Below are 14,495 nucleotides of genomic sequence, written 5' to 3'. Positions count from 1 at the left end.
ATCGGGACTCCTCTGACCAGGCCACGGTTTTCCTTCGTCTAGGGTACAACCGATATGATCAAGAGCCCAGGAGATGCGTTGCAGGCGCCAACGCGCTGTTAGAAAAGGCGTTCGAGTCGATCGTCGGCTTCTATAGTCCATCAACGTCCCATTTCCCCGCACTGCCCTAACGGACACGTTCGTCGTAAGTGCTATATAGTTTACTGACGCTATTTCACGATATGTTGCTTGTTTGTTAGCAGTAACAGCTCTACGAAAAAGGCCCCTGCCGTCGGTCGTTAAGTGAAGGCCGTCGGCCACTGCGTAGTTTGCGGTCATAGGTAATGTCTGAAATCTGGTATTCTCAGCACATTCTTCACACTGTGAATCTCGGAATAGTGAATACCGTAATGATTTACGAAATGGAATGTCCCGTGTGTCTAGCTCGAACTACCGCTCTGCGTTCAAAGTCTACTACACTACTGGTCATTAAAATTGCTACACCAAGAAGAAATGCAGATGATAAACGGGTATTCATTGGACAAATATATTATACTAGAACTGACATGTGATTTCATTTTCACTCAATTTGGGTGCATAGATCCTGAGAAATCAGTACCCAGAACAACCACCTCTCAACGTAATAACGACCTTGATACGCCTGGGCATTGAGTCAAACAGAGCTTGGATGGCGTGTACAGGTACAGCTGCCCATGCAGCTTCAACACGATACCACAGTTCATCAAGAGTAGTGACTGGCGTATTGTGACGAACTAGTTCCTCGGCCACCATTGACCAGACGTTTTCAGTTGGTGAGAGATCTGGAGAATGGGTTGGCCAGGGCAGCAGTCGAACATTTTCTGTATCCAGAATGGCCCGTACAAGACCTGCAACATGCGGTCGTGCATTATCCTGCTGAAATGTAGGGTTTCGCAGGGATCGAATGAAGGTTAGAGCCACTGGTCGTAACCCATCTGAAATGTAACGTCCACTGTTCAAAGTGCCGTCAATGCGAACAAGAGGTGACCGAGACGTGTAACCAATGGAACCCCGTACCATCACGCCGGGTTATAAGCCAGTATGGCGATGACGAATACACGCTTCCAGTGTGAGTTCACCGCGATGTCGCCAAAGACGGATGAGACCATCAAGATGCTCTAAACAGAACCTGCTTTTATCCGAAAAAATGACGTTTTGCCATTCGTGCACCCAGGTTCGTCGTTGAGTACACCATCGCAGGCGCTCCTGCCTGTGATGCAGCGTCTAGGGTAACCGCAACCATGATCTGATTGTCCATGCTGCTGCAAACCTCATCGAATTGTTCGTGCAATGGTTGTTGTCTTGCAAACGTCCCCATCTGTTGACTCAGGGATCGAGACGTGGCTGCACGATCCGTTACAGTCATGCGGAAAAGATGCCTCTCATCTCGACTGCTAGTGATACGAGGCCGTTGGGATCCAGCACTACGTTCCGTATTACCGTCCTGAACCCACCGATTCCATATTCTGCTAACAGTCATTGAATCTCGACCAACGCGAGCAGCGATGTCGCGATACGATAAACCGCAATCGCGGTAGGCTACAATCCGACCTTTATCAAAGTCGTTAACGTGATGGTACGGATTTGTCCTCCTTACACGAGGCATCACAACAATGCGTCTCCAGGCAACGCCGATCAACTGCCGTTTTTTTACGAGAAATCGGTTGGAAACTTTCCTCATGTCAGCACGTTGTAGGTGTCGCCATCGGCGCCAACCTTGTGTGAATGCTGTGAAAAGCTAGTCATTTGCATATCACAGCATCTTCTTCCTGTCGGTTAAATTTCGCGTCTGTAGCACGTCATCTTCGTGGTGTAGCATTTTTAATGGTCAGTAGTGTGATTCCCGTCGTGCGGCCATAATCACGACGGAAACCTTTTCGCACGAATCACCTGAGTACAAATGACAGCACTGGCAATGCACTGACTGCTATTTTATACATTCTTTACACGATAGTACTGCCATCTGGATAATAGCTTACGATATCCCATGACTTTTGTGACTTTAGTATGAACTGCCTGCTAATTTTACGTTTGTTTCTTGCCACCATGATGGCGCTGCAGTTATGATGGGGAGCAGCGTATAAAGCAAACATGTTAGCCTAGATAGCCACAGCAACGACGCGCTCGTGATGCGCCGGGCGGCCGTCCGGTCCAACGTGGGCGGCTGCTGGCGCTGCACTCTCTCTTCTAGAGCGGCCACAGAGAGAGAGAGAGAGAGGGACAGAGAGAGAGAGAGAGGGGGCGAGGGAGAGAGAGGGGGCGGTGAAAACAGAGCGGCCTCACCCGGTAGCCTCGGCGAGCAGTGGAAGGCCGCGAGTACGCCGACACCACACCGGCCGGGCACCGCGCACGGGGTGCGACCACAGGACTCCGCCGTAGACGTCCCCCCCCCCCCCCTCCCCCCCCTACCCTCTGCGGGTTCCGGTGCGTGCGACCGCGATCCAGTACCGACACCGCCAGCTACCGATATCGCCTCCGTCAGATACTCGCCAGTGTCGCGGTCGCTATTACTGCAGGCACCCCGCCGCGTCCGTATCTCCGGTGTATGCGGAAGCAAGCGTCAATCGAACGCGTGTTCGTGATCACAAGCTGACTCGATGCGAGGCCGGTCGTGTGTAGTGACTCCGAGGACAAGTTTCGTTCCTCGCCCCAGCTGATAGGAGGCAGCCAGTCCTCCGGTACTACGGGAGGGGTGACACCACGCTGCTTTTTGGTAAGTTGCGACGCATTTGTCTTCGTAAACCTAAACCCCTCTCGAGGCCTGTTCCGACTGCCCGACTGCTGCCTACAAGGCAGTATGATGAGCGATTTTTCCATCGCAGGATATATAAGCAATCGCTCCTACCGTTATTATTGTCACTAGATGAGTCCTGAAGATGCCGCTGCTTCTTTACTCAAGCAGCTCGTTATTTGGCCTCGCGACGCTGATTGGACCCTTTCCAGATCCCCACATGCCCTAAAATAGGTCTGAGGAGGTAACGGGAATCGAACCCGGGTCTTTATGGACCGAAAGCGGTGACGCTAACCTCACAGTACAACGGCACATAGAAAGATAGATACTGTCACAGTATAATATTCTGCGCCACCCTTTAGATACCACTAACTCGTAGGAGATGGACTGTATGATCAGGCTCTAACAGCACTGCAATTTGTAGGTGAAAAGCAACGTTGGACGATGTGGCTCACTCTCGTAATACCACAATAAGTTCTCCTAACAAGACCTTGCCTACACTCAACGACTTAATCTGTGTGACTAGAAGCAACAGTCTTTAGTAACACAACGACGTTACGTAAGATTTGATATTCAGTTTCTCACGCTATAAATAACACCACAGCTCGCTACGACATCACTATGTGGAAAAGGATGAACACAACCCTTTTCGTGGTACGAGTACAATGGGGTCAGTGATCGCTATCTGGATATTAGTTATAACATCACATCTGACTCTCCGAGTTCACTAACTTCGAAAGATAAACTACCACTAAAGCTAGTATTACTCACCAGAAAAATACTAAATGCAAGAGTCTAGGGGGAGTAGGAATGATGTATTTACTTTACCGATAACAGCAACCCATAGTGAAGCTTACTCCGTGTACTCTAACAATACGACTAAGCATTTTCTCAACAACGTACTAACCAGGTACGAAAACTTTCGTATATAACTGATGAATATGACAGACTCGTTGACTCTTGTAGTTGCCCCTCTTCTAAAGCTTCAATGAATAATCGTATACGTGTACACTCAATCAGTGTGAACGTCATAGATTTTTACGTGAACTGGAGAATACGTTCACACGGCAAAGATGTAACTTAATATTGTTTATATTTCGTTATCAGTCAACAATAACCTCTATAATTACCGCCTTGCTACAACAATAGCCTTGACGCTATTGAAATTTTATCGTGACAATCTATTTCGTTAATCTCAACCTTTCAGAATTAAATGGAATAACTTTTCATTTATAATTAATCACTTTTCAATAAAATGTAAATTTGCTTTTCCTATCTAAATAAAGATTAATTATCTTTCTTTTCATTGCAAGTTATTACCTGAATTTATCGCGCTTTCCTTGCTCTGCTAAATCACACGGTGGCTCCTGCTATTCCTTCTCTTTAATTTTGTTGAACTTTGCTTTTACCAATACTCCACTCTTTTATTTTAATAGCCTTCGTATTTTCGCATACTTTATTCCAAGGAGATATATTTTCGATATTAGTCTGCTTTGAAATAAGCCTTTGATTTTTTTATGGCTTGTGGATAAAGGACAAGTCGGCTACTGACCTCTGCAGTTTACAACCGTTAATTCTTTAATTTCGGAATTAATTCCTTACAGGTACAAGTAAGTGTTTTATTGTACGAGTGCTGGTGCTCTATTCCAAATCTCACTGAGCGGAAATGTAATAAAAAATGTAAAACAAAAAACCTAAATGTTACCGCCGCTTTTCAACTATATGAACTGTAAATAATCAAACAAAACTCAACCACTTCAGACGTTGACTTCCGCGACCAACTAATATTTAAAACTCAAATCCCAGCACTCGATGATCCCTTTTAGAGAGAATTGGCGTGTTCTCCAATAAATGGTTCTTGATTTGTCGTTTAGGAACGCGGGGGAAAGCGACCGAATTCGCAGTAAACTCCCGACTGTTTCGCAATAAACAGCTATCACATAGGACGACGGTTCTCTTTAATGCACGCTACACATTCAGTGCATCCAAAGAGATTTCCGAAAGCCTTGTCAGTATTATGCTATGCGAAAGGTTAGCTCTCTCATGTGATTAAAAGGTCTGCTCTTTGAATGATCATAGTCGATGACATAACTACCAAAAACTAATATTACTTTGTAACATATTTCCAATTTTACTTAAAACAGAACTTGAGATTATCTCAAATATTCGACATTTCTTTATTTACGCCAACTTGGAAGTAGAGTTAGTCTATGAGGTTCGTGTACCGTACCTCTACCTTTTTGCACCCATGGAAGTCTTTGTTTCTGAAAGGAAGACAATTCAAATAACTAGAAAAGTGTCAAGAGCAGAAAAGATAAGGTCCATACAAAGTAACTGCTGAAAAGTATCGATTACATATTATCTTAAGCAGCTAGAGTACGAAGCATCTTGTTTAACATCCTGGTCATTACTGATGAAGCCGGCCGCGGTGGTCTAGTGGTTCTAGGCGCGCAGTCCGGAACCGCGCGACTGCTACGGTCGCAGGTTCGAATCCTGCCTCGGGCATGGGTGTGTGTGATGTCCTTAGGTTAGTTAGGTTTAAGTAGTTCTAAGATCTAGGGGACTGATGACCACAGATGTTAAGTCCCATAGTGCTCAGAGCCAATTACTGATGAAGATCAAGTTAGAAGTGTACAAAATGAGAAACAGGATATCGGTCTTTGGCTTTTCTTTGGAGTAATCATTCGAACATAGACTTGAAGCCATTTTTTAAAAAGAGCAGAAAAAATAATTTTTAATGGATATGCAGGCCAGGCTGTATTGCTTAAAACACCTAGATCACTGGTTAATTAGTTATGTTTCTACGCTTTTTGAACGGCAGTCACCGGACTGAATGAGATACGATTCTGAAAGGATCTGACAGTACAATGTGAAAATTCTGTCAGTACCCTCAAGAACTATGGACATTGGTTGCTGTGTTATTGCGTGTCTTGTTTAGCTTTTGACCTGATAATGGAACCGATGTCCCAAAGCAAGTAGCATGAAATAAATTTATTTGAATTGCGACTGAGTTGAGATTTGTTGCAGGCTGGAGTGGCCGTGTGGTTCTAGGCACTACAGTCTGGAACTGCGCAACAGCTACGGTCGCAGGTTCGAATCCTGCCTCGGGCATGGATGTGTGTGATGCCCTTAGGTTAGTTAGGTTTAAGTAGTTCTAAGTTCTAGGGGACTGATGACCTCAGCAGTTAAGTCCCATAATTCTCAGAGCAATTTTTTTGAGATTTGTTCGCATTTAAGTTAACGTCTCAATCACATCCATTTCTGTCATACAGGTTATGCACAACGGAGAAAGGGGTTTTGAAGCCTACAATATGTATGCAAACGACCTAGGAAATAACGTCTAAAGTTCCTTGAGACTTTTCGTGGATGATGATTTTGTACACAGAGAAGTTGCAAAGCTAAAAAATGTAGCGAAATCCAGAAAGACCCGCACTGGATTGACATTTCATGCAGGTATTGGCCACCGACCCTCAGCATAAATGTAAAGTATTGTCCACAAATAAGCAGAGAGACCCATTGTTGTAGAATTACACGTTTGCAGAACAGCCGCTGGCAGCACTCACATTAATTAAATATTTGGGAGCATGCGTAAGGAGTAATTTAAATTGATGCGACCAGATACAACTAACCACAGATGCCATCCATTGGAAGAGTCTATCAGGAAATGTACTACATCAACAAAGGAGACAGCTTACAAAACCATCGTTCGACCAATACTTGAATACTGCTGGTCAATGTGGGATCTCTTTCAGATACGACTGATAGAGGAAACACAGAAATCTATAGAAGAGCAGAGCGTTTCGTAGAAGGTTCATTTAATTAGCGCCTAAGCGCCTCGAGATGCTCATCCAATTCCAGTGGCAGAAGTATGCGTTGGGCGCGATGGTGTGGTTTCCGGCTCAGAGCCCGAGTGCGCACGTTTGTAGAAGAATCAACCAATGTACTGCCTTATCCCATGTATATCCTGCGAAGAAAAAACAACATGAAGGTAAAATTAGAGACTTTCGAACTTACGCAGAGGCTGACCAGAAATCGTTCTCCCCCACGGAACATTCGTGACTCTAACTGGAAAACGCGGAAGTCTTGTATGTATGGGTCCAAACTGTCTGGGAATTTCTTGAGTGAAGTCATTTTCCTGCCTAGGCTGTTTATTTAAATAACCACTTTGTTTTATAATTTAGCTATTAGCTAATTTCGCCCTTTGGGCATTATAAACCTACCTAGCTACCAAGCTATGCAGCTTAATAATGCCCAAAAGGGTATAATTAGCTAATAACTGAATTATGCAGGAAAATGACTCCACTCAAGAGAGGTAGAAAGTGACAAGGGGTTCAAGAAGTAGCCTCCACCACACATCGTTATGCGGCATGCGAAATGTAGATGTAAATACAGATGTAGTTGGTTTTCCCAACAGCTGCGTATAGTTACAAGACAGCAACGTCAACGCATCTTTCTTTTGTGGAGCGTGTTTTATCATCGAGATGGTGACGAAAAAGATGGAAAGGTATGTAAGTCACTTCAACATCTTAATGAGATATGATCAGAAGAGATTTGTAGAACTTACGGTTTTCCACAGTTATATTTAGGATATTTTTGATTAATGCATTTGTTATGTGTGGGGTCACACAATCACGCGATTTATTATGTGTATACTTTCCTTTTGTACGCATATTCTCTCTCTCTCTCTCTCTCTCTCTCTCTCTATATATATATATATATATATAGAGAGAGAGAGAGAGAGAGAGAGAGGGGGGGGGGGGGGAAGGCACATTCAACCTTGATTCTTTCTCTAATCACCTCGTCGTCGAAGTGACGCTGAACGTCGATTTTCTTTCTTTCCTTCAACCTTATTTCAGATACTGCCGCAGTCGTGCACATTTGGCTTATCTCGTGAAGATTTACGAGTGTGTTAAACATATCAATTCACAGCACACCTCTGCGGACTGACAGATCAGAATCGTGTTGTGTGCAAAATTTGCACAGCGAATAGCGGGTCGATGTTGGAGATGTTTCTATGATGATGGTACAATCTTTCAACGATGTTGGAAGCAGGCAATTATATCAGTTTGTGACAGGAAAACCTGGTCCGCAAGTGATCCGGAAATGACTCACAAGCAACCCTTTTGACAGGGCGGTCGCAATAACCCAATGATGTTTACGACATTCGACGCCTGCATATTGCCTACCATGCAACCGGAACATGGCTCCTAATAGCAACAGGGGGCGAGACTCCGACGATGAGCACAGCATGAGGCTATGAAGGATAGTCGAACTGCTAGTGGTGTTGATAGAAAGCAGAGCAATGGCAGTGATGAACAAGGAAAATATTACATCCCATCCATATTAACAGTTGCCGAAGTTGAGATATCGTCAGAAGGAAACCTAGGTAATTTGGCACGGGAGAAAGAAGTGGCAGGTAAAATATTAACGTTTCTGCAAGATGAGTCAGTGGAGAGTGTGATGTCGTACATGCTTCTTTAGAGAAACTATTCCTGTTGAAAAGTGTGTGACATTAAAATTCATACCGCCTAGAAGCACTGGACTAATTTAGTCTCTGGATGTTTGTTTCTTCTGCGCCCGTAAAACATATCATCGCACTGCCTTCGCCGTAAAGGACAGCTAGCACAACGACAGACTGTTTCGCATTCAGTTGCATGCTATCACACTGCATCAGTTCCCACCATCCTGTTACAACCAGCATAATTCTGTATGCCTTCTTTAAGAATGGACACCTAGCTGAACGTCCTGTAGAGTTTCTAACTCTCAAAGAGTTCGCCTTAGATCTCGATCGTGTGAACCTTTGTGATCAATGTTGCGCGCCATTTTTCATTAGGTGTTCTTGGTGCTAGATAATGGTTTGTTTTGAATATTTCTTTGATGTCGACGATGTCCATTTTGTGAAGTATAATACATACACCCCATAGAAGGTTGATCTCTGCACTTTCCAGACAGTTATTTTTCGATGCACATGATGAGCCATTAAGAGCTAATATTTTTCCTGACATAACACAGCTCTACAAAAAAATATTTTTGGAAAGTTATTTGAAATTTGATAACTGACTTTTATATACTTTTCAGCGCTGGTTTCAAAAATGCAATCATTTTTTTCTCTATCAAGTCAGGTTTTCTCACAAAAAATTGAGTATTTTTGAGTATAATAACAAAATTTAAGCAATTTATCAAATTTTTTTCCAACGTTATAAACTTTTACTTTATTTATAAATCGTGTTCTTAACTACATTTCCAGTACACTTCCATTTCTCTTTAAGCTCACAAGTCTTTTAATAACGCTTTCGCTTTCTGTCGAAGCTTCTTTTATTGCTTTTCCGGCTTGTGAGCACCCGGATGAACTGTCGCACTTCCCCTGGCTACCATATTCACGAGCTCTCAATATTAATGAGCCTGTGTGGTCTGCTTTGGAGAGAGTGTGCGCGAATGCTATCCACTTCCATTATCTTCTTCTGAACTTACCGCTGTTTTGCCGGAAAAATTGTACAAGATCCCTTTAAAAACCCACATAATAACTACATTTACCCGTGCCGAGACGACTGGAAGCTGTTTTGATCGCCAACGGTTTTCCTACACCGGATGATATAGTCGTAAAAGTTCTGTTGTATCCTATGACAACATCATCTTTGGTCTCGACGCTGTCTCGTATACAATGCTTTTCACATGACTTCACAAGAAGAAATCAAATGCGGCAGAAGAGGTGAACGAGCTGGCTTCGAAACAGGATCCACTCTTCCTATTCACCTTTCAGGAAACTTCTGGCGAAGGTGTTCACGAGCAAGACGTGCGAAGTGAGTTATAGCTCCATAACGTTAGAAACTTGCAAGTGCATGAAGATTAAGCGGGAAGCCTTCTAACAACGTAAGCAGTAAGTTTCTCAGAAACTTAATCTGCGCCATTGCAGCAGATACGGGCTAATTCACCAGCAATTCCCTATGACCGCCCAGAAGTTCACTGACGACCTATATTGATAGCTCTTCACAATCATTGTAATTGTAAGTAATTGTAATTGTTCTCTCTCTCTCTCTCTCTCTCTCTCTCTCTCTCTCTCTCTCTCTCTATCGGTCCATATGTAACACCAGTATCGATTGTAAGTATGATGGCAATCCCAAAAGTAAGGTCTCCTTTTTTTTATAAGTAGATAGACCTGTTTATTTCTACAGTGGTTTACAGCAGTTTACAGCTTGGACATTTAGCTATTTTTCGACATAATCACCATTTCTGTCTATACATTTTGGTAGACGCTGTGGCAGTTTTTGTATGCCCATGTCATACTAGCTCGCCGCCATCCTGTTCAGAAAATTATGAACCTCTTCTTTCACCTCGTCGTCGGGGCTGAATCGCTTTCCGGCCAAATGTTCTTTTAACCTAGGGAACAGGTGATGGTCACTTGGCGCCAAGTCAGGACTATAGGGTGGGTGGGTGATCATGTTCCACTGAAACTATTGCAGGAGGTCAACGGTTTGCCGAGCAATGCGTCGGTGAGCGTTGTCATGGAGAATGTGTGCTTTCTTGCTCAACATTCCTCTTCTCCAGTTCTGAATTACCCGTCTGAGTTTTTTCAGAGTCTCACAGTACCTGTCAGCGTTAACTGTGGTCCCGGCGATTCATATCCGACGATGAGGTGAAAGACGAGGCTCATAACTTTCTAAACAGCATGGCGGCGTGCTGGTACGACATGGGCATACAAAAACTGCCACAGCGTCTACAAAAACGCATCGACAGAAACGGTGATTATGTCGAAAAATAGCTCAATGTTCAAGCTGTAAACTGATGTAAATCATTGTAGAAATAAACAGGTCGATGTATTTATAAAAAATAGGAGACCTTACTTTTGGGATTACCCTCGTAGTTTATACTGTGTAATTATGTGTATGTAACTGTGAAGTGGTTGTTCTTTACTAATGAAGATCATTGAATTTTCAGAGAGAAAGTGGAAGTTTGTAATATATGTATTATGGAAACTAAAATAATGTTTAAAAATAATGAAACTTTATAAAATATGTATGTTTAGAAAGAGAAATTGTACTTTGAAAACTGGTTCATGCTTAGAGATCTTGCATTGTATAGCACACAAGGTGTAGGGAAAGCCCTCCGCTACGGAAGTGGCCTGGCACGCGTTAAAAGGTGGATTTGGCGGTCGATTTGGGCAGCTACGGGTTGAGCACGCCACGCAGTCAGTGGCTAGCCGTTGTACGGTTAACATCGAGGGTACTAAGTGAGGCATTTGAAAGCCAATTTATATTGAAATTGCCTCGGATGTGGTTTCAGCTGTCTTATAGTGCTCTTGTTATTAAGAAATGGCTCTAAAAAGGGGATAGTACTTCGCCAAGAAGAAATTATAAAGAGCATTCAACACTAAGAGTGTGAGACCAGATGTCCACCACGTGCTGGCCACCACTATTACGCCACTGCTCCGCCCACTTCAGGAACTCAGATATGTGTCATAGTATGGACCAGTATGTTTGTGTGAGTGTGTTTCAATAATAATTTAAGTAACATAAACATGTGTTTGAACCTTAGAATTGTCCTGATCATGAAACCAATGCAGCATCCCTTCCTAAATGTGCAGAAACCGAGTATCCTGTTTCTAATTAATTAATGGTTTGCATTTGTACTAAGTGTGTTAAAGTTCAGTGCCAAAATGTGTAGTGTTACCGTAAAAATACCTACGCAATGGATAAGGCACACAAATTGAACCTATATGAAAAGTTATTTTGCTTTGATGATTACCATGAACTATTTTCTGAAGTTATTAGTATTTAATATTTTAATTACTTGCTTTAAAGTATGAACACATAAACATTTCAAGTGGGGCTAGAAATCAATATTGGGAAATTGCAATTTGTTTCTGAAATAGTCACAGAATTTGCCTGTAAAGACAGTTTCAGTTTGTGGGTCCCCACTATAGTCTTTTCTATTATAAGAAAGATAAACTAAATATTGCTTTTGCTAAGGAAATCTGAAGTATTTCCATAAGCGTGTGAGTATAAAAAAAATTGTCTATGTAATGTTGTTTAACCTCATTTGTGATGTCTGTATGTTAGTTAAACCAGGACTCTGGTCATGCCCAATTTTAGTCTCGTGAGGTCTTTAACAACATCTTAGTGCTGAGTTAGCTATTGACTGTTACAGTAACTATTATTACTATGAGTGAAATAACTTTTTAATTTCCTATGATTGCGGATTTATGTAAACAGTAACTACTGCTACCCACTACTCACTTCGTCCGGTAGTGTATTTATGGCTCTATTCAAAAGGAGTATTAATGAAAGTCAGTTCAGTAACTCATATTCATTTTTCTTAAAATATAATGTTTCAAATTATTATGCCTAATTAAGCTGGTGACCGTTTATAGTTTCATTTGTATGAAACTTTCTACTTTCGTTACTCTCAGAGCAAAGCCTATTCAGTTTTCTATTAATTGCCATAAATACGAAATTACTGTTCGATACCCTCTGCCCATTAGGTAAACACACGGTCAAAACATTTCTAAATTCCTCCCAGAGGGTAACGCTAGTCTGCAAGAGCGTATTATTTGGCACGAGCTGGACTCACACACTACTTAAACTAACTTATGCTAAGAACAACACACACACCTGCGCCCGAGGGAGGACTCAAACGTGTGTGTGTGTGTGTGTGTGTGTGTGTGTGTGTGTGTGTGTGTGTGTAGAGCGCAAGTGTAAAAAACTAATTAATGAAAAGTGTGAGTAATTAAGCCCTGTACTGCGCAGTAGACTGAACAGTGGTTTAATGCCTGACGTCAAAGTGGACAGTTTTCAGCTTCTCCAAAATAAAACCAATAAAAATTAGATATTAAATGAAATATTAAATTTGGTCTGACTAATTTATCCTATTACTTTATTAAAAGTTCGCTGCTTATTTACATAGTTAACTTCCGAAACAAAGTCCGCAGCTCGTGGTCTAGTGGCTAGCGTTGCTGCCTCTTGATCACGGGGTCCCGGGTTCGATTCCCGGCCTGGTTGGGGATTTTCTCTGCCCGCGGACTATGTGTCTGTGTTGTCCTCATGATTTCACATCATCATTAGTGAAAGTGGCTAGACTGGACTGTGTAAAAAATTGGGCTGTGAAAAAACTGGGGCTTTGTATGGGCGCTGATGACCGCACAGTTGTGAGCCCCACATATCAAACATCATCATCAGCTTTCGAAACAAAACTCAGACCGCGAAAAATGTTTCACACGCGGATATATCACACTGTTCACTGAAATAACAACAACATAGCTTCCATTCTGAATGTAAGCTATCTAACCTAATCGCCGGTTAACTGTGTCATGACATTGTTCTGTATGTATATGGCCTTGAGCTATTCTCGCGCTTATCCCGATCCAATAAACGATTTCTAGAAAGTGGAGCACAGCAAGCAGCGCCGCAGCAAAATTAAATTAAAATGGTAAACTGGAAATGACATTCAAAAGCGTGTGTGCCGGCACGTGCAATATGGACACAAACAACATAATTCTTGCATGGGAATAATTTTGGGTCCTAATGTTCTAGAATTAATATTTCTGGCACAATTTTGTAGTATTGAATTACTTTATAGCTTGACTTGAAAGATTATGAACAATACAGACTTTATACAAACATGACTGTTTTTATAATAGATTGATTATTCAAACGTTTTACATTCCGCAATGATTAATGTGGTGTCACCGCCAGACACCACACTTGCTAGGTGGTAGCCTTTAAATCGGTCGCGGTCCGGTAGTATACGTCGGACCCGCATGTCGCCACTATCAGTGATTGCAGACCGAGCGCCGCCACACGGCAGGTCTAGAGAGACTTCCTAGCACTCGCCCCAGTTGTACAGCCGACTTTGCTAGCAATGGTTCACTGACTTCTACGCTCTCATTTGCCGAGACGATAGTTAGCATAGCCTTCCGCTACGTTATTTGCTACGACCTAGCAAGGCGCCAGTATCCGTACTATTGATATTGTGAATCATGTACCATAAAGAGCGACGTTCTCCATTAATGGATTAAAGTTAAGTATTCCACCAGCTACGTCCGTTTTTCTCAATTCTAATTCCCTTGTCATGTTCCAGACCTCACGCCAGCCTGCGTGAGCTACAACGCTTGCATTTCGGCCTCCTTTAGGTATACGGGTTGCCTCTCCTGCCAACCACAACAATTAACATACCGAAAATTATCTGTATTCTTTTACAAAAACATTTATGTGGGGGAGGATAACTAACTTCACTAGTTGTCAGCAACCCATGAGATGTGTTTCAACCAAATTTCGGTACGAGAATAAGTTTTATAACAAACTTCTAATTGTGTGCAAGTATGCAAAGCTGCGAATTTACCTTAAATCACAGTTCTTCCAAATCCGGGAATACTGTCATCATCACCTTATTCAATCATTTCCAGAAAATCTGCATTCAATATTTAGCAGCTCAATTCCAGACAAAAATTTCCTGAACGTTCAGTTCCACGTCTGCTTCTCAACACGCCTTGATTAATAATAATCTATCTCTGTGAGCGCCCTCAGGCAGGGACGATGTAACATCAGAAACAAAGATCACAGATAAAGTTAGTATACTGTCAGATGCGTGCATATCGATATATGAATTAACAGTTCTGTAATGACCAAGATGATATACCAACCAGAATGTATACAGAGTGTGCAAGATTAAACTGGCCAGAAAATATTAACAATAAAACTGAGGAGGACTGAGCCTTGTTAATGAACATCACTCTGATGCAGCACTGTGCTCG

Source organism: Schistocerca gregaria, chromosome 6 (genome assembly GCF_023897955.1).
Source record: "Schistocerca gregaria isolate iqSchGreg1 chromosome 6, iqSchGreg1.2, whole genome shotgun sequence".
In the NCBI taxonomy this organism is placed as follows: Eukaryota; Metazoa; Arthropoda; class Insecta; order Orthoptera; family Acrididae; genus Schistocerca; species Schistocerca gregaria.
This window is presented reverse-complemented; position numbering follows the sequence as displayed.